Genomic DNA, 18,863 nt, shown 5'->3' on the forward strand with positions numbered 1-18,863 from the left:
TAGTTCATAGTGATAACTCAACCATTTTAATCCATTCTGATCCCTGTGGAGACGATCTCACTTATCACTTTATTACTTGATTCGATCTGTATACTTGCACATTCGCATTACATATTCACACACGACAAGTTTTTGGCGCTATTGTCGGGGATTAGCAATTTGGTGGAATTTGATTGTTATTATCTATCTAATTTTGTTAGTATTAGCTTACTTAGTTGGTTTTTTATTCTTTTTCAAGTTTGCTACTAGTTTATGAGTAGAGGTATTCCCGAGAATGAAGAGTATCGTATTGACCTAGAAATTGAAAGAACTTTGAGGAGAAGGAGAAAAGAATTGCGAGAAATGGCAAGGATAGGAAATGATCTAGGCAGAGAAGACCCATTACATCCGAATGGTACTGACGCAGATATTCCTAGTGTGATAGATGATAGAGATAGACCCATTAGAGAACATGTAGTGCCAATCTTAGATGATTTGAATATAGGGATTGCTAGGGCACATATTCAAGCTCAATATTTTGAGTTGAAATGAGTGATGTTTCAAATGCTACAAATAGTAGGACAGTTTAGTGGATTACCTACTAAAGATCCATGGTTGTATTTAAGACTCTTTTTGGAGGTCTGTGATTCATTCAGGTAATAGGGTGTTCCTGAAGATGCCCTAAGACTCAAGCTATTTCCTTATTCATTGCGAGATTGTGCCAGAGCAGGGTTGGATGCTTTACTGTCAGGAACAGTGACAATCTTGGAATGAACTTTGTTAGAGGTTTCTATTAAGGTACAGTCCTCCAAATATGAATGCCAAATTAAGGAATGATATTACCTCTTTTTGACAATTAGAGGTGAAGCATTGTATGAAGCTTGGGAGCGATTCAAGGAATTAATTAGAAAATGCCTGATGCATGGTTTCCATCACTGGACATAAATGGAAATGTTTTACAATGGATTAAATGCACATACAAGAATGGTAGTTGATGCATCTGACAATGGACTTTGCTAGATAAATCGTATAATGAGGCATATGAGATTCTGGAAAGGATAGCCAACAATGATTATCAATATCCGACTACAATAGTAGGGACTGGCAGAAAATTTGTTGGAGCTATAGAGCTTGATGCGATCACTTCATTAACAACTCAGCTATCATCCCTAACTAATATGATTAAAACAATGAAGAGCCAGTTGTAGTGTAGGAAATGAAAGTAGCCAAGCTAACATGTGTTTATTGTGTAGAATATCATGTTTTTGATGAATTCCCATTGAACCCAACCTTAGTATATTATATGGGAAATTTTAATCGAAATAAAAACCCATATTCCAATACATATAATCCAGGATGAAAACAACAACCTAATTTCAGTTGGAGTAATCAGAGGGTGGGAATTTCTAGTAATGATGTTCGACAGAATGTCACAAGTACACTACCTGGATATAATCAACCCATGCCATGGCAAAATGTTCAGCAAAGTTCAACATCATCTTCTTCATCTATGGAAGCATTGTTCAAGGAATACATGGCCAAGAATGATGTTGTAATTTAGAGTCAAGTTGCATCTTTAAGAGCTTTAGAAATCAAGTGGGGAAAATTGTCAATTCATTAAGCTCAATACTGTAATGAGCATTGTCGAGTGATACTAAAATTCAAAATCTCAAGGGAATGAGCATTGTAAAGCCATTACACTCAGAAGTGTTGCTCACTAACCTGGAGTTGTTTATGATGCCACTATTGAATAAGATAGCTTAGATTTCATACATAAAAAGAATTTCAAAACTAGTAGAGGAGCAATCTACAATTGAGAAGATCAAACTAGTAGAGATATAAAAAGACAATGGGGTGGAAAATTGCTGACATCAAGGGAATCAGTCCTGCCATATGTATGCATAAGATTTTACTAGAGGATTGCCATGGCAATTCTATTAAGCACCAGAGAAGATTGAACCCCATTATGAAGGATGTCATCAAGAAAGAGATTATCAAATGGCTCAGTGCTGGAATAATATACCCTATTTTTGATATTTCATGGGTGAGTCCTGTTCAATGTGTACCCAAGAAAGGTGGTGTCACTGTCGTGAGCGATGACAACAATGAGCTCATTCCAACTCATACTATCATGGGGTGGAGAGTTTGCATGGACTATTGAAAACTTAACAAAGCAACTTGGAAGGACCATTTTCCTTTGCCATTCATCGATCAAATGCTAGATAGATTAGTGGGGAAAGCCTTTTATTACTTCTTGGATGGTTATTTGGGGTATAACAAGATTGCCATAGCTCCCACTGACCAAAAGAAGACCACATTCACGTGTCCTTATGGAACCTTTGGTTTCAGACGAATGTCATTCGGATTGTACAATGCCCTTGCAACATTTCAACGTTGCATGATGGCAATATTTTTGAACATGATGGAGAAATTTTTAGAAGTTTTTATGGATGAATTCTCGGTGTTCGGCGATACTTTTGAGAGTTTACAAAATCTGGAGCTAGTTCTTTGTCGTTGTAAAGAAACTAAACTTGTTCTGAATTGGAAAAAATGTCATTTCATGGTCTGTAAAGGTATTGTTCTAGGACATAAAATTTCACAGTAAGGGATTGTTATAGGCAAAGCGAAGATTGAGGTATTCGAATTTTCCTTGGCCTTGTAAGATTTTATCGATGATTTATTAAGGAATTTTCGAATATATCCAAATCCCTATGTGCATTGTTAGAACATAATAGAGCTTTCAATTTTGATTGGCCTTGTGTGCAAGCATTTGAGGAATTGAAAAACCAATTGGTAATGACACCAATTGTCATAGAATAGGATGAACATTAGCTTTAGAACTTATGTGTGATGCCAATGACTTCACTATGGAAGCAATCATTGGGCAAAGGAAGGATAAAATGTTTCATACCATCTACTATACAAGTCGGACACTAACAAATACGCAATTGAACTACACTACTACTGAGAAGGAACTATTGGTTGTGGTATTTGCATTTGAAAAATTCATATCCTATTTAGTTGGCGCCAAAGCTACAGTTTATACGGATCATTCTGCAATTAAGGAATTGGTGACCAAGAAAGATGCCAAGCCAAGGTTAATTCGGTGGATATTACTGCTACAAGAATTTGATCTTGAAATTCGAGATAGGAAAAGAACAAAGAATCAAGTGGTTGATCACTTGTCAAGACTTGAAGCATGCAATGAAGACGGCAATATTCAACTCATTAAGGAGAATTTCCCAAATGAGCGACTGACGATTGTCATGGAATTAGTTTGGAATGTTGATATCGTGAATTTCCTAGTAAGTGGATTGTTACCACTTGAGCTCAACAATCAAAGATGAAGGAAATTTCTCCATGGTGCAGAGCAATCTTATTGGGATGAGACATTTTTATTCAAACATTGTACAGATCAAATAATTCGAAGATGTGTTCCAGATGGTGAGATTCATAGTATTTTGCACCACTTCCATTCAGTACCATATGGAGGACATTTCGAGGGAATGCAAACTGCTACAAAAGTTCTCCAATCTAGCTTATATTAGCCAAGAATTTTTAAAGATGCACATGACTTTTACCAAGCTTGTGATCATTTTCAACAAACTAGGAACTTATCAAAGAGGTATGAAATGTCATTGTAAAATACCTTAGAAGTAAAGTTGTTTGACGTGTGGGGAATCAACTTTATGGGTCCATTTCCACCTTCTTGGGGCAATATATACATAGTTGTGGTTATAGATTATGTCTCCAAGTGGGTTGAATCTGTCACTCTCCCTACTAATGATGCCAAATCAGTGATTAAGTTCCTGCATAAGAATATTTTTACCAAGTTTGGTACACCTCGTGCCCTTATTAGTGATGAAGGCTTCCATTTTGACTGCAAATTAGTTGCTACTACCTTTAATAGATATGGGGCCAAACATAATATTTCAATGGCATACCAACCCCAAACAAATGGAAAGCAGAGATCTCTAATAAAATGATTAAGCAAATTTTAAAGAAAGTAGTCAATCCCACTCGCAAAGATTGGTCATCTAGATTGGATGAAGCTTTGTGGGTATATTCTAGTGTGCAAGTCTGCATTTGTAACTTTTCTTTATTTGCTTTCAATTTCTTTGATCAATTAAATAATTTTTCTTTTTTTCTTTGTAGGTATATTCAGACCATGCCTTATAGTTTAGTGGATAGCCCATTTGAAACAATTAGAAATTTTTAGTTTACTATTTTCTAATAATTTCTTGTTATTTTTTTTCTTATTTTTCTTTTCCTGCCTAATCCTTATTTTACCGTGTCAGACCATGATTTCAACCTTCTTATGACCCACATCACAACCCTACTTTCTCTCACTTATACCCTAATCGATTTATTTTCTTTCAAGGTTACTAATAGTGTCTTCTTATGCACCATTTTCCTTATTTATTTCTTAAATGTAAAGTTCTCATTTTTATTTTATAGTTACTCTTTCTTGCTCTAAATGGCTCAATGTGTTACTCCCTCTGTACTACTAAGAACATTTTTCAACAAAGCTTCTTAAGACATCTAAGCGACCCTTCTATCTGGAGAAAGGTTTTCTTTTTCAAGATACAACCTTTATGGGATATACTGAAGCGATTTCTTCAATAGTTGAAAAACATGGCTTGCAAATATTTTGCCTTCATCCTGACGATGTTCTCACAAAGTTTGTAAAGGAATTTTATGCCCACTTAACCTCTCCAAACAATGCTTTTATCTATGTACGACGTGTCTTAGTGCTATTTGATGAGTATTCTATCAACCCATAGTATGGTTTACCTGAGGGTTCTGATGAACATTCTCAGTTTTCTGCGACAATAATAGTAGAAGGTCTACAGCAAGTTCTTAAGGATCTCTGTGTAAAAGGAAAAAAATGGACAGTTTCTCGACAAGTTGCTACACAACTGAGGTCATTTCTTTGAAGCCCCATTGTCAAGTATGGTATCATTTTCTTAAATCTCGTCTTAACCCTTCAACTAATAACTCTACTATTTCAAAAGAGCACATGTTGTTACTTCACTCCATTATGAATGGAAGAAAAATTAATGTCTGCAAAATCATTTCTAAAGAAGTTCATCGCTATGCCCAAAAGGATGCAGGTACCCTGAATTTTCCATCTCTTATTGTTGTATTCTATCAATGAATGAATGTCCCTATTCAAACCAACGAGGATAAAATTCTAAAGAAATGAGCCATCACAAAGAATATTCCCATACGATTTTAAGGGGAGGACATGCTATGACATCAACATCTCGGCTCTATATCAACATCCTCTTCGCCTACTAGTGCACATGCCACTTCATTCACTTCTCACAATGATTTTGAGCAGCATGTGCTTGGTGCTCTTGAGAAGTTGCAACAACAATTTTTTTTGATGGAGAAGCAACATTTGCAGATAGTTACAAATCTAGGTAGGGCACAGTAGGAGATGGTTGTTTTTTGGTGCTATGTACAGAAGTAGGATGCTGCTATTAAGAAATCTCTACAAAAAAATTCTACTAGGCCTATGGTTGCATTCCTCAACATTCCCAAAGTGCTACTCTCGAATCGAGAGGATAAGGATGAAGCTGAAGTTGCTGAGACTAGACATACCACACACACAACCATTGAAAAGTGGAAAAAAAATTGAAACAGAGGGGGATGAAGAGAAAACAGAATTGGTGAACATTGAATCTGATAGGGAAGGAGATGAAATGAATAAACCTTCTGAACTAGTTGCATTACTACTGCACCTCAATCAACTACACCCATATTAGTGCAAGATCATAAGATTAATCAACTAATTAATGATCTCACTAAATCAGATGATGAAGATGAAGAGGTGTCAATCAATTTGCTAAAAACGAAAGCAGTGTTACAAGCATACTGCACGAAAATCTACTCGACCCAATTAAAGTAACACCAAATTCTTTCCAAGCTTTTATTTTTAATTTTATTTGCATACTTTTCGTTATATGACGTGTGATTTTCATGCATTCATAATTTTTTTTCATTGCATTTTACATTGAGGACAACGCATCCCTTAGGTTTGGGGTTGTGTTCTACATATTGTATGTATTAGATAACTGTCTTAACATTTGGTCATTTTGTCACTCATTTTTCCATGACATACAAATGCCAAAAGATTGTTAGACTATAAGAAGTATGTTGTTATCTATGATGTTCGATGAGGATAATAATTCTTCAATAAGCTTAAAGAATTGTGATAGTTCATTAGGTATGTTAGCTTAGGATAGTTGTGTGAAAATTAATCCTTAAAAGTAGAATGACGTGCTTACAATTGCAATTAGTCTATAGTAGGTTTCTTTTAATACACTTAAAACTTCTTGAACCTACGTTTAGTAAATTGGGAATGAATAATAAAAAAATAAATAAAAGGAGAGGCGCCATAAAACACTCCAATGTTTGAAAATGTTGATTAGGTCAGAAATATTTTGTTTGCTCCATTGTATTATTGACCAGAAAAGTAAGTTCAAACAAGAGTGAATAAAATAAATAGTTTAGAGACACTCCACTACATTTCTAGACTGAGTAGCTAAGGAGGTAGTTGTTTGTTCTATCCATCTTCTAAGTTAAAAGCCTTAGCTTCATGAGTGAATTACATTCAAATTGTGGCATGATGTAATACTTGGCAATCTAGTGTATGCTCCATTGAGATTGTCAAGTAACGAAACCATGTGACAAGATGAATTCCGTAGGAAAAAAATTGAAATTAAATTATGCAATGACAGAATAATTGTGAGTAGAGAAACTGAGTTTAGAGGAAAGGTAAACTAAATACATTAGGAGGTGTTTCCTATAGTCAGAATTGTATGAATATTTAGGAACTTTATTTTTCGGTAACATTTTCTGCACTTCGTTTGCTAAACAAACTTGTAAAATTTGAACCAATTTTTTGAGACAAAAGACTACTGAGAATAGAGGTATAAAATATGCTTCTTATGGTTTAAAGCAGTACAAGAGGTAATTGTGTTGTATTGTCAATTTGCATCCATGCATTCATACATTATCTGCTTGAGGACAAGCTAGAACTCAAGTTTGTGGGTGTGATAACTCTTGAAAAGAGTTATATCTCAAGCCTCTAAACTTGATGAATTGATTGCACTTAAGTGGATATATTTTCATTTCTAGGCTATTATTAGAATATTGTATAATAAAGCTTAGATTGTGCCTTGAATGTCATTATCTTACTTTTATTGTTGGGAAGAAAGGAATTGGTTGTTATATGCAGTAGGTGCAGGAAGGAAAAAGAGAATGAGAAAAAGGAGGAAGAGAATGAAGGAAGTGAAATATCGCTATGGCAAAAGGTTGGGTACATTGCCAAAAAAAATTCCATGGCAATTCCAGGAAGATGCTGACGCGGCACTCGATCCTCGTCACTCTCACCTTGCTATACGTGTACCAGATAAATTCACCTGAAAAAGAGGGAGCAAATGTGTGCTAAGAGAGGGGGGACCTACCTTATAAAAGAAGAAAGAAAAAGAGAAGAAGATGAGTTTTTTTCTCTCCAGAAAAAATTTCGTGGAAATTTTAGAGAAAAAGAGAATAGGGTAGTAGCTTAATAAGAAAAGAAAGACGCAACGAAAGGGACAACACATTTAACCTTGGGTCTTGCATGATTTGGTAGCATCAAAGTTAAAGTTGGAGTGGCAAAAGCTTCCTGCAGTTCTATCGTCATTCTTTTAATTAATTTTTTTTTTATTTTTAAACTGTGGATGATAATGTTGAATGATGTTGATATTTTGGATTTTAATTCCTAACCCATGAGCTAATCTCATCGGGTTGGAATTACTATATGAATCTTTATTACTTTTAATGTCGATTTAGGTTACCTTAAATACATGCATGCAAGTTCTAGACATAAATGAATGCATGGAATGTTCTTACGCTTGATTTAATTTTAAAAAGGTTAAGTGAGTTGGATTGTAATCAAATGATACAAGCGAGTACTCGAATGAATAATAGTAACACTCTAGACATAGAGCTGCATTATGTACAAAAAGGAATGATAGTGTTAGGAATCGTTCTTGAGACTTGTAGACATAAAAAAGTCTTGGAATGGTAACTTAAAGTCTAGCTCTTGAAAGAAGCAAATTGTAGTAGTTATACTCTGAGCAGTAATTTGGTTAAGGTTTTTCCATGGCATTATTATATTATAAAGATATAATCTGAGTAATTTCAACCTTCCTTTTGAATAGCATAAATCCTCCCAACTTTGTCTTGTAGAGTTGCCATAGCAATTTATTCAACATTTTCTTTTGCATTCATTAATACCCATCATCAAATCATTATTCTAATCATTTTGCTATAGCATAATTAGTATAGTTCATAGTGATAACTCAACCATTTTAATCCATTTCGATCCGTGTGGAGACGATCTCACTTATCACTTTATTACTTGATTTGACATGTATACTTGCACATTTGCATTACATATTCGCATGCGATAGGAGTAGGAAAGGAAAAAAAGAGTATTACAATGGAGGAAAAAATCTCTTTCATATGGGTACAAGGGGGGATAGAAAAGGGGTGTTCACACTGACTTAATTTTGTCAAAAATTAATAGAGTGGAGACTCGAACTTGTGTCATAAAGAGGTTCGCATGCTAATTAACCACTAGGCCAACTTAATTACTTATTATAACTCTTAAAACATTTATTTTAAACAGGGTGTGACACTTACTAGAGTTTGAAGAAAATTTGCTATAACACCCCTTACCTGAGACCGTTGCTGGAGTCGAGCACGAGGCGTTACCTGACTTAACTTACTAGTTCGGAGCATAAAAATTTGCTTTTAAAATTAATTCGCTTATGTTCAATCAATATATCCTTAAAAAGAGCCTCAAGACATGTTTCGGGTCCAAACTGGGAGCATTAAAAATTTTCCGAATACTTAAATAAATCAAAATAATTTATTTCACTATTCACAATAATATTGTCCACTTGCATGACAGTCACTCATTTAATTATAACTTGAGTTACGAAACTCGAAATTTAGATCCGTAAATTTTCCCTAAAACTAGACTCATATATCTTCTTATCATAAAATTTCCAAAATTTTTGAGTTATCCAAATAGTATAGTTAATTCATTAAAGTCTCCCCTATTTCACTGTCCGATGGTTTTGACCTCTATTCACTATAAATCAATTATCTCCTTGTACGGGCTTCATATGTTACTTCCACTTGTTTCTATTGAAGATAAACTCACTATTTAAATCTATACATATAAATTATGACTCATAATTCTTCCTGTACAACTTTTAATGATTTCCTAAAGTCAGAATAGGGGACTTCAAAAACCATTCTGACCTTGTCTCACTAAAATTAAAATATAAAAAATATAAAATTCTTTTGCCCACACCATTTCTTTCATGTGAAAATAGACTCGATAAGCTTTAATTATATATCTCATTCACTCTCTAATTTCATTTATACTATCATTGGTGATTTTTCAAAATCACATCAATGTTGCTGTCCAAAAACTGTTCCATTGCAAATTTTTACTCTTTTATAATTTCTTTCTATTAACTATCATTTAGGCATACATAACACCAAAACATGTTCTTAAATAGCCATTTCAATAGCTAATCATTATCGAGTATTTACATGCTATTCATTAGCCATATTATAAGGACACACACACAAAATGCCTAAGTCCCCATACATGCCATAACTTAAAACGTTTCGAATCACAAAATACCTAGATGGTCTGTTGATAGTGTGAAACGATCTCCGACTCCCTTACCATCTCCGAATTGGCTTAGCGATACTATAAAAAGAAGGAAAATATAGGGGGTAAGCATAAAGCTTAGTAAGTTTACAAGCAAATAAATAACATTTATCATAAATAATTATACTCATAAATTATCATCAAGTATCATGATCTTTACTTTCTTCTTTACTTACTGTCTTACTTGTTTACTTACTTGCTTACTTAAATAACTCATGATTATAACTTACTCCTCCCTTGTTGAAATTTTTTTCTCAACTGATAACTGAGATATTCTTTGTAACACCCCGAACCCGAGACCGACACCGGAGTCGAACACGAGGTGTTAACAGACTTTAAACCCCTTATAAAAATATTTCCCAGACACTGCCAATCTGCGTACTAGTCGCTTTAAAAATCATATCTTGAGTTTCACAACTTGAAAATCAGTTTCGTGATTTTTCCCCAAAACTAGACTCATATACCCATCTACATATTGTTTTCTAGAATTTTTGGTCGGGCCAATTAGTACAGTTTATTAGTCAAAGTCTCCCATGTTACAGGGATCGACTACCCTGACCTTTGCGCATTACGACTTCGATATCTCCCTGTACAGGGCTTCAATACTGATGCCGTTTATTTCTATAGAAACTAGACTCAGATAGGAATCTATCCATATATGGTATGACTCCTAATTATCTCTGGTTAATTTATAATGAATTTCCAAAGTCGGAACAGGAAATCCAGAAACCGTTCTGGCCCTGTCTCACGAGAACCTGAATATCTCTTAACATACTGTCCGTATGATTGTTTCGTTACTTTCCTATGAAAGTAGATTCATCAAGGTTTGTTTACATAATTTATTCACTATTTAATTACCTTCCTACTATTTTTAGTGATTTTCCAAATCTACATCACTGCTGCTGTCAGCATCTGCCTTTAAGGTAGACTTTACCTATTTCATGGTTTCCATGATTCAACTAGCCCTTTTTGCATAAATAGCACAATTTATGGAAGTGATTAACCATCCCCATGGCCAATCCTTGTCAAGCATATCCACACCAAATGATTATAACAATATACTCAAACACATATAAGCCATTTTCGCATGGCTATCCAAAATTTATACAAGTCCAAAGGGTCCACGACCCACAACAAACGGGTAGTCCTATACATGCCATTTCGAAGTTCAACCAAAATTGTACCAAAAGGGGGCTTTGATAGTGTGGGCGACTTTGACCTCAAGATCCCGAGTCCGATAGCTGGAGAACCAAATCTGTAAAATAGAGGAGCAATGAAACGGAGTAAGCAATTTATGCTTAGTAAGTTTTGAGCAAGGAATTCCAGCACAACAAAAGTATAGCATTCATATAGCTAAACGGATAATTTCATATGCACAAATTTACGATATCGTACTTGCTTCACATTATCAACCCTTATGTACATACACAAAAGATCAACTCAGCCAAAGGCCGGTAGCTCGTTTATCAACTGAGCGAATACTTATTTGTAAGGGCTCAACTAAATTCAAGCACATACGAAACATACCTCAATGTTGGGATGTTTCGAGAGTATTAACTGGAATTTTACAGCAAGTTCATTCATTCCCAAATCACGTACCTTCGGAATTTAACCGGATATAGCTCCTCGTTCAAATGCCTTCGGGACATAGCCCGGTTATAGTAATTCGCACAAATGCCTTCGGGACTTAACCCGGATTTAGTAACTCGCACAAATGCCTTCGGGCTTAGCCCGGAATTAGTATCTCGCACAAATGCCTTCGGGCTTAGCCCGGAATTAGTATCTCGCACAAATGCCTTCGGATCTTAGTCCGGATATTGTCACTTAGGACAAGCCTTCGGGACTTAGCCCGGACATCATTCAAATAACCATGCACATTTAACAATAAATCATGGCCCATTCGTATTTCATTTTCGTTAGCAAAACTCAAACACAAGACATTTATCATTCTTGCAAATTCGGCTCAATAGCCACACAAAGAGCATGATTTTAATTTGCTTAAAACATGATCTAATCACATCATAATTTAAGCTCTTTTACTCAAGAACTTACCTCGGGTGTTGTCGAACGATTCCGATAGCTATTCGACCACTTTTTCCTTCCCTTTATCGGATTTAGTTCCCCTTTGCTCTTGAGCTTAATTAAACAAATAAATTGATTTAATCATTTGAGCATCGAAAAGAGGAACACAAGGCACTTAGCCCATATTTATACATTAGACATTAAAGTCACATATGTACGGAATCATGAATCAAACTCAACATTTTAGCTAATTTTTCCCCCTTGGCCGAATATGCATGTCTATTTTGGGGCCGATTTCAACACTTAATACATTCTACAAGTATGGTCACTTGTATTGACTAAACACCCTTTTGTTTCAAGTTCAAAACTTGGCTAATACACACATATACACACTAGTAAAGCATCCTCTCCCTTTCCATCAATTTAACACATGCATTGCTCATTAACATGCAAAAGTTATATTCGGCCTTAGCACACAACGTGCTAGCCGATTCTTCTCCATTTAGCAACCAATGCACATATGTGCTCACTCAAAAATGCTAAAAAGGAGGTTCAAGAATCATCAAGCCACCATCACATGCATCATTAACAAGCTTCATATTTAGCATGCAATGGCATTAACACAAACTCCACCTAGGCCGAATCTTAACTCATCCTCATGCCTCATCACCACAACATCAAACATCAACCAAGAATGATGCATCCATGGCCGAGTGTCATTTCCATCACATAGCAAGATTTAGACCATGGGCTAGGTAGAACTCAAGCTAACAACTAAAACATGCATGCATCTCATGGAACATCATCAAACATACCTTAGCCTAGCTACATGCATGGCCGAACCTCTTCAACCTTTCTTCTTCCTTCCTCCTTAAAATTTTTGGCCAAGGATGAACCAAAGGATGAGCATTTTTTTTTCTTTGTTTTTTTTCTTTCTAGTTTCGGCTAAATGAAGATGAGAAAGGATGAACGAAAATTTTCTCCTTTCTTTTCTTTAGCTCACGGCAATGGGGGGGAAAACAACTACACACACATTTTTTTTTGTATTCATCATACTCCTTTTCATTATTTTATGCCCATGCCCCTTATTTTATTTTTTTCCTACATACCTCACTAGGCCAACATGTTCCCAACATGTTTCCACCCATAGCATGGCCAACCACTAGCTCAAATTTTGGGTAATTTGACATGCAAACCCATCATTTTCACAACATGCATTAATAGACCATTTTAAATTAGTCTATCATATTTTCACCATGTCTCATATAAATCCCTATTTAATAATTTCTCATGCAATTGGCAAAATTGGAGAATGAAACTTCCACATACTCATGTACACACATAATAAGCATAGAATATGGAAATCAATTATTTTCATGACTCGGTTTTGTGGTCCCGAAACCACTTCCCGACTAGGGTCAATTTTGGGCTGTCACAACTCTCCCCCACTTAAGAAATTTTCGTCCCCGAAAATCTTACCGGTAAATAGGTTTGGGTATCGTTCTTTCATCGAGCTCTCGGTTTCCCAAGTAGCTTCCTCGATCCTATGTTTGAGCCATAACACCTTCACTAACGGAATCCTTTTGTTTCGCAACTCCTTCACTTCATGAGCTAGGATACGCATCGGTTCTTCTTCATAACTCATATCGGCTTGAATTTCAACCTCTGATGGGCTAATTATATGCGATGGATCAGATCGATAGTGTCGAAGCATCGAAACATGAATGACGTCGTGAATCTTTTCAAGATCAGGGGGCAAAATCAATCTATACGCAACCGGACCAACTCGTTCGGAGATTTCGTACGGCCCAATGAATCTCGGGCTCAACTTGCCCTTACGGCCAAACCTGAGTACCTTTTTCCAAGGCGAAACTTTAAGGAACACTTTATCTCCCACCTGATATTCAATGTCCTTTCGTTTCAAATCCGCATACGATTTTTGACGATCTGTGGCTGCTTTCAGACTTTCACGGATTACCTTTACTTTCTGTTCGGCATCCTTAATCAAATCAAATCCGAAAATTTTACTTTCACCGAGCTCGGTCCAAAACAATGGTGTATGGCATTTACGACCGTACAAAGCCTCGTAAGGTGCCATCTTAATACTTGATTGAAAACTATTATTGTAAGCGAATTCAATCAAAGGTAAATACCGTTCCCATGAACCACTGAACTCGAGGATGCAACATCTCAACATATCCTCAAGTATCTGAATTATCCGCTCAGATTGACCATCGGTTTGGGGATGAAAAGCAGTGGTAAAATGCAGCTTGGTACCCAAAGCTTCTTGCAATTTCCTCCAAAATCGCGAGGTGAATCTCGGATCTCTATCCGACACGATAGAAATAGGTACCCCGTGTAATCTCACAATCTGAGAAACGTACAATTTAACTAGTCTATCCAATGAAAAATCCATACACACGGGGATAAAGTGAGCCGACTTAGTCAGTCTATCGACAACAACCCAAATCGCATCCTTCTTACTTGTTGACAATGGCAGTCCGGACACAAAGTCCATTGTGACTCGATCCCATTTCCACTCGGGTATCATGATCGGCTGAAGTAATCCTGAAGGCACTTGATGTTCCGCTTTCACTTGTTGACATATTAAACATCTCGAAACAAGGTCGGAGATGTCTCGTTTCATACCATGCCACCAAAACCAACGTTTCAAATCGTTGTACATTTTCGTACTCCCCGGGTGACTTGACATTCGGCTACAATGGGCTTCGTTCAGAATCATCGAAATGAGTTCTGAACTCCTTGGAACACACAAACGACTTCTGAACCTCAAACAATCATCATCATCAATTTGAAACTCCGATTCCTTGTTCGGAGCACACTCAGCCCGTTTTGCAACCAATTCATCATCAACTTTCTGGGCTTCACGAATTTGATGAATCAATAATGGTTTGGCTTTTAATTCAGCAACTAACACATTGTCAGGTAGAACAGACAAATGCACATTCATTGCTCGTAAAGCAACCAATGACTTCCGGCTTAAGGCGTCCGCAACCACATTAGCCTTTCCCGGGTGGTGATCAATGACAAGCTCGTAATCTTTCAACAACTCAAGCCAACGTCTTTGTCGCAGATTTAAGTCTCTTTGAGTCATCAAATATTTGAGACTTTTGTGATCCGAAAATACATGGCACTTTTCACCAAATAAGTAATGTCGCCATATTTTTAAAGCAAATACGATGGCAGCTAGTTCAAGATCATGGGTCGGATAATTTTTCTCATGTGGCTTTAATTGTCTCAACACATAGGCCACAACTCGACCTTCTTGCATCAATACGCAACCCAACCCAAGTAGGGATGCGTCACTATAAATGACAAACTCTTTGCCTGATTCGGGTTGCACTAAAATTGGAGCTTCAGTCAAATGAGTTTTCAGTTGATCGAAACTTTTCTGACATTTCTCCGTCCATTCGAACTTAACATCCTTTTGAAGTAGCTTCGTCATTGGTGTGGCTATCATCGAGAAACCTTTGACAAATCGTCGGTAATAACCGGCGAGCCCCAAAAAGCTCCGAACTTCGGTAATATTTCTTGGAGGCTTCCAGTTAAGTATGGCTGAAATTTTGCTCGGGTCAACTTGAATACCCGATGCGGATACCACATGACCCAAGAAGCTAACCTCTCTTAACCAGAACTCACACTTACTGAACTTAGCATATAATTGCTTATCCCGCAAAATTTGCAACACCAGTCTCAGGTGCTCAGCATGTTCGGTCTCATCTCTTGAATAGACCAAGATGTCATCAATGAACACAACTATGAACCGATCCAAATATGGTCTGAAGATCCAATTCATCAAATCCATAAATACCGCAGGGGCATTAGTGAGCCCAAACGGCATCACTAAGAACTCGTAGTGACCATATCTCGTTCTGAAGGCAGTTTTGGGTATGTCCGAATCTCGAATTCGCAACTGATAATAGCCCGATCTCAAATCTATTTTTGAGAACATTGAGGCTCCCTTCAGTTGGTCGAACAAATCATCGATACGCGGTAACAGATATTTGTTCTTTATCGTCACTTTATTCAGTTGACGATAGTCAATGCACAACCTCATGGTTCCGTCCTTCTTTTTCACGAACAATACTGGTGCACCCCAAGGTGAGAAACTTGGTCGAGCAAAACCTCTATATGTCAATTCTTGCAACTGAGCTTTCCACTCTTTTAACTCGGTTGGTGCCATACGATACGGAGCTATCGAAATCGGCGTAGTCCCAGGTACAAGCTCAATACCAAACTCTACCTCCCGAACAGGTGGTAAACCCGGTAATTCTTCAGGAAAAACATCCGGGTATTCACAAACCACCGGCACAGATTCGGGTTTCTTGTCTAATTCTTTGTCATCCAGTACATACGCAAGGTATGCTTCGCACCCTTTTCTTACATATTTCTGGGCCAACATTGCTGATATTACAGCTGGCATCCCCTCCAAGTCCGTAGACTCAACTCGGATTACTTCGTTATTTGCGCACCTCAAATCAATAGTCTTGCTTTTGCAATTCACAACCGCATCATGCGCGGTCAACCAATCCAAACCAAGAGTAACATCAAATTCATCAAACGGCAAAAGCATCAAGTCCGCCGGAAAACAGGAACCTCGAATTTCTAGGGGACATTTCTTACACACTTTGTCGACAAGCACGTAATGACCCAAGGGATTTGACACCCGAATTACGAACTCAGTAGACTCAATAGGTAAAGTCTTACTGGATGCTAAGGTTTCACATATGTAAGAATGAGTAGAACCGGGGTCAGTCAAAGCAATTACATTAGTATCCAAGAGAGTAAAAGTACCGGTAATAACATCAGGCGAAGAAGCATCCTCGCGGGCACGTATAGCATAAGCTCTAGCAGGCGCACGAGCCTCAGATCTGGTCGTAGCATCTCTAGATCCTCTCTGACCACCACCAGCATTGCCCGTATTTCCAGATGGTCTACCTCGAGCAGTGGTAGCACCCGGTTTCCCACTCTGATTTACATTCTGTTCAGACAACCTCGGGCAATCTTAAATGAAGTGGTCAACCGATCCGCACTTGTAACAGGAGCGGTCAGGGAATCTACAACTCCCCGAATGCCATTTACCGCAATATCGACGTTTCGTTCTGTCTCGACGTTCATTCCCAACACTGGTGACCGAAGTGCCTCGTGTACCCACAGGGGGTCGATCACGATCTCGTCTAAAAAGGCCCGAAGTGCCTCTCGACCAGCCCACATCATCTCGAAATTTCTTCGATGCCTGTTGAAGAGACTTTCCCGAAGATCTTTTACGAAACTCTCCAGTTCCCTCATCAACTTTTTGTTTTTCTTTTCTAAGCTCTTCGGCTTTACAAGCTCGCTCGACAAGTACTACGAACTCTCGTATTTCAAGAACGCCAACGAACATTTTTATATCTTCATTCATCCCATCCTCGAAGCGTTTACACATAATAGCCTCGGACGAAACACATTCCCAAGCGTATCTACTAAGTCTAACAAATTTTCACTCGTAATCAGTAACTGACATAGAACCTTGCTTAAGCTCAAGAAATTCCTTCCATTTTTGATCAACAAATCTCTGACTGATATACTTTTTCCGAAACTCAGTTTGGAAAAACTCCCAAGTTACTTGCTCTCGGGGCACAACAGAAGTCAGAGTACTCCACCAATAGTAGGCAGAATCGCGTAGCAAGGAGATAGTACACTTTAGGCATTCATCGGGTGTACAAGATAGCTCATCGAGTACCCGGATCGTGTTGTCCAACCAAAATTCAGCTTGCTCGGCATCGTCGCTATCCGTAGCGTTAAATTCAGTAGCCCCATGTTTTCGGATTTTGTCAACTGGGGGCTTATTTGACCTTATTTGGTCAGTTACCGGAGGTATTGTAGGTGCGGGGGTGGTATTAGTCGGGAATGGAGGTTGTGGAACAGCTGTATTAGTTCGAATGTATTGGTTGAACCAATCATTCATCACGCTATAGAAAGCTTGTCTAGCTTCCTCATTCGGGTTACTAGCATTAGGTTGAGAGTCCGCCGGCGCTGTCCCTTGTGCGGGAGCAAGCGCTACACTCTCAAGATCATCAGCTACCTCTCGATCGGGATCAGGATCCATTACTATAAATAAACACATTTACAATTGTCAGAAATCACCACACTATCAAGTAATCACATAAAATGGCATGTATAGCTAGACCCAACGCATTATGGTAGTCCTAGAATCGACTAAACCGTAGCTCTGATACCAATCAAATGTAACACCCCGAACCCGAGACCGACACCGGAGTCGAACACGAGGTGTTAACAGACTTTAAACCCCTTATAAAAATATTTCCCAGACACTGCCAATCTGCGTACTAGTCGCTTTAAAAATCATATCTTGAGTTTCACAACTCGAAAATCAGTTTCGTGATTTTTCGCCGAAACTATACTCATATGCCCATATACATATTGTTTTCTAGAATTTTTGGTCGGCCCAATTAGTACAGTTTATTAGTCAAAGTCTCCCATGTTACAGGGATCGACTACCCTGACCTTTGTGCATTACGACTTGGATATCTCCCTGTACAGGGCTTCAATACTGATGCCGTTTGTTTCTATAGAAACTAGACTCAGATAGGAATCTATACATATATGGTATGACTCCTAATTATCTCTGGTTAATTTATAATGAATTTCCAAAGTCGGAACAGGAAATCTAGAAACCGTTCTGGCCCTGTCTCACGAGAACCTGAATATCTCTTAACATACTGTCCGTATGATTGTTTCGTTACTTTCCTATGAAAGTAGATTCATCAAGGTTTGTTTACATAATTTATTCACTATTTAATTCCCTTCCTACTATTTTTAGTGATTTTCCAAATCTACATCACTGCTGCTGTCAGCATCTGCCTTTAAGGTAGACTTTACCTATTTCATGGTTTCCATGATTCAACTAGCCCTTTTTGCGTAAACAGCACAATTTATGGAAGTGATTAACCATCCCCATGGCCAATCCTTGTCAAGCATATCCACACCAAATGATTATAACAATATACTCAAACACATATAAGCCATTTTCGCATGGCTATCCAAAATTTATACAAGTCCAAAGGGTCCACGACCCACAACAAACGGGTAGTCC

General features: G+C 37.5%; 1 non-coding gene across 1 annotated transcript; it reads right to left on the minus strand.

Annotated features, from left to right (window-relative positions):
- Positions 1-802: 802 nt before the first annotated feature.
- LOC121221471 (small nucleolar RNA R71) lies at positions 803-908 on the minus strand. The gene has a single exon (XR_005918863.1). It is a non-coding gene; the product is annotated as a small nucleolar RNA R71 (small nucleolar RNA).
- Positions 909-18,863: the final 17,955 nt, after the last annotated feature.

The sequence above is a fragment of the Gossypium hirsutum genome, chromosome D09 (genome assembly GCF_007990345.1).
Source record: "Gossypium hirsutum isolate 1008001.06 chromosome D09, Gossypium_hirsutum_v2.1, whole genome shotgun sequence".
NCBI lineage: Eukaryota > Viridiplantae > Streptophyta > Magnoliopsida > Malvales > Malvaceae > Gossypium > Gossypium hirsutum.